This window comes from Poecilia reticulata, linkage group LG6 (assembly GCF_000633615.1).
Source record: "Poecilia reticulata strain Guanapo linkage group LG6, Guppy_female_1.0+MT, whole genome shotgun sequence".
Lineage (NCBI taxonomy): Eukaryota > Metazoa > Chordata > Actinopteri > Cyprinodontiformes > Poeciliidae > Poecilia > Poecilia reticulata.
This window is the reverse complement of record NC_024336.1, coordinates 23,144,452-23,147,985: the sequence shown is the minus strand read 5'-3', so window position 1 is coordinate 23,147,985 and position 3,534 is coordinate 23,144,452.

Sequence of the window (3,534 nt, the reverse complement as noted above, 5' to 3'; positions counted from 1 at the left end):
TCTCTCTCTCTCTCTGCCTCTCTCTTTCTCTCTTTCTCTCTGCTCACGCAGACACCCGAACAGTTAAGCGAGAAAACACACACGCATTATTCTCACCTTGGCACCATCACTATGACAAATTAGCCCATGCAACAAACGCTTTATTGCATATATAGTGTATTGTTTGAGGCAATAAATCCCGTAAGTCAAACGCTTTGCAAGTTGGGACACCTGCTCCTTCTGTTAATGTGCAGAATTTTAAATAATTAGTATTATTAGTATTATTTGCAGTACTACTTGCCGTAGTAATAATATCACTACACCGCAAGTTTGCTCAAAGGGATACTAAATCATTGATTCTCCTTCCCCTTTCTTCATTCTAAGCTTTCCTTTCCGATCCGTCCCCTACCATTAAAATAAAACACCCTTCACTTTAGCTTTGCTCGCAACGCTTCAGAAATGTAAGAAAATTGTGCCATCTACCCGCTGCCCCTGGAACTGTAGCTTACATCCCAAGACCTCGGAGACCTCAGCTCACTTCTAACGCAGATGGATGAAAAAAAAAAAAAAAAAAAAAGGATGGTAGCGCCTCCTTGCACGCACGTCCACGAAAGCAGCTGCCGGCTGCTATTAGGCTGTAACTTTACAAGTAATGTGTGTTTTAAGCACCTGTCATCCACTCTACATCCCACTGCGTCTGTCTGTGTCTCTCTGTGTGTGGATATGAATGGAGGAGGGAGCAGGAAACAGGCTGCAGAGGGGAACCGGTGTGTGTTCACATGGTCAGAAGGAGCAGGGCTTTAGGAAAATTCAAATACTCTGTTTGGATGAATTTGTAATAAAATAAAAATAACTGTAGCCAGGAATAAACCTGCATTGTCGCATATTTAACTTAACCCAATGTTATAATTTTGCTCCCCCCAGCCCCCCCCTTCACAAACAAAAAAATAATAAAATAAAATCGGTAGCATTATGCGATTTTCTTCTATGTCCCTAAGCTGGTTTGGAAGTTGTATATAATTTTTTTTTTAAATACGCACACAAAGAGTCTTTTTTGTTTGTTTGTTTTTCCAATATTTCCGGATAAATGGTGATGGACGAACTTATCTGTTCAGCTGCTGTGGAATAGCGTCATTTTGTTAAGTTTTTTATGTGAGGTTAAAGAATAAACAGGAAACGACATGACCAAGTTGATTTGAAAATTAAAAGTTTTTTTTTTTTTTTTTGAAAAGTCGCGTTTTAAGATTTATATGATAAGATAAATAGAGATTAAATTGACGTAGGGCAGAATCAGGAACTCTTGTGCAGTATTCAAACCAAACAAACTCACATGACGCAGGGGCGCAACCAAAAAGCTTTACTAGGGGGCGACAAGATGTGGGGGCCACCAGTAGCAAAAAAAATGATTGTAACAGAGTTTTAGATGTTTTATTATGAATTTTACTGTTACAGAAGTTCAAAATGTGGGATTTTTCCCCCCCATAGCTACCATATTACCAAAAACCGTCTGATTTGACACATTAACCCACACATAAATTAAGGTAAATGATTTTAAAATACAATTTCTTTCGTAATTAGTACATGTACTGTATATAATTGTTGTTGTCTTGAAAATTAAAGGCTGCATTTACAATGGCTTGACTGTCAAAGCAACATACTGTCACTCTAAAGTTTAAGGTTTTCACAGTGAAACTGCCCTCTTATCAGCAATTCTGCACTGCATAATCTGTTCATATCTTTTTACTCTAGATTTATTGTGTATTTTAAATTATGAGAAAGTAATTTAAATCACAATATTAATAATTAACAGGTAAAAATATGTTGCCAGTACCTATTATTTGAAGATGTGGGTTGATGTTCTTAAATATATATTCAATGAAATGCTTTTTACTGCAGCCATTTGTAATATTTTTACATTTCCAAAGCAATTTTTGGTATAAAAGCATCAGACTGTACAGCAGAGCCTACAGTAATCATTTAATGCAGTAAACAGTCAAGTTTTTATTTTATTTTGACAGAAGGTCTGTAAAATGTTTTATTATTGCTTCATACTGTAATACTAATAAGACAGGAGCTAAAGGATAATTGCTGACATTGTGTTACTTTTTCTTGATCACTTAACTGTTTATAATTTTCTTATATAACAACAAAAAAAAATCGTACTTCTTTGGATCTACACAAAACTTAGTGTCCATAGTTCAAATACACGTTTTCAACCCAAGTCTCTCATCATTTAAAAGTGTAGTGCTGGTTGAGGTCGCGACAGAGTTGACATTGAACACCAGGTATGAATAAATACAAGGATAAATTGGCAAATAAATAAATGTAACCCATCAAAGTTTACATTTTCAAAGTAGATATTCATTAAAAGAAATATACAAAATTGTCTGAACGGGTTGCGGGTGAATGTCCAGGGTGATCACTGCGCCCTCTGCTTTTGGATTTGCATGTTTAAACGCTTGGCTTTCTGAGGACGTTTGTTTCCTGGAGGTTTAAGCTTTTTTTATTTTTTTATTTTAAAAAAGTTAATAAAATAAATGTATACATGCTAAATGTCCCGTGCACATTTACTCAAAACAAAGACGTCAAGCTTGTTAGGACATTTGATCAACTTCAACCAGCTTTATGCCACATCTAAGCATAAAACGATGTCGCTACTTAGATGTTCTTTCTGCGTCCCCCTTTCAACCACCTCTCCTCGCTGTTTAGRCATTAAAATCATCGTGCATTCCCAGTGATTGTTGCTCAACGTGTGACTGTTATAATCTGGGATAATAATAAAAATATATTTTTAACTGAAAGGCTAAACTTTGAGAGAGAAGCAGACAGAGTGGGTGGGAATCAAACTGCTCTATTTTAAAACAGACACGAGGGCAATTTTTCTTTTCTTTAATCGCTCCATGTGATTTGTCTTAATATCTACGATCACACACGGAGGGGGAGATGGAGATGAGTGGTTGGAGAGACCGCAGACACTGTCCTGGATATTAGACCCCCCCACACCCCATCCGCCTCCCCTCCTCCTCCTCAAGGCTCCCAAAACCCTGACGCATTACTTCATGTGTATTTATTTTGTATCGATTCTAATACACTTTATTAAGATGAACCACACAGGCGTATTTAACCACACGACTATTTAAAGGTGCGCCGCTTGAAAGCCGTTTGGCGCAGGGGGGAGGCTCACCTGTCTGCTTTTAGGGCTCCCTCCGGGTGTGAACGTTAAGCTGAAGTGGCTGCATGTTCATGTAAAATATCTCTCTTCTTTTTAATGCCTCCCATAAATGATGATTATGGATGGAGATGGTTGGTGATGATGTATCATGACGTGGGGAAACGATGGACATCAGCAAGGTCTGAGTTAAAATAACACATAAGGAAATATCTGCTTAATCAATTCTGCATTAATTAGATGGGCAGGCAGGGCAAATCTCCCCCTATGCGTCTTTGTGGTGATGAGGGAAGATGCCCGGTTTCCTCCCTTAAAACGCAGCACAGCGCGCGCGTTTGTGTGTGTGTGTGTGTGTGTTTGTGTGTGTGTGTGTGTGTGTGTGTGTG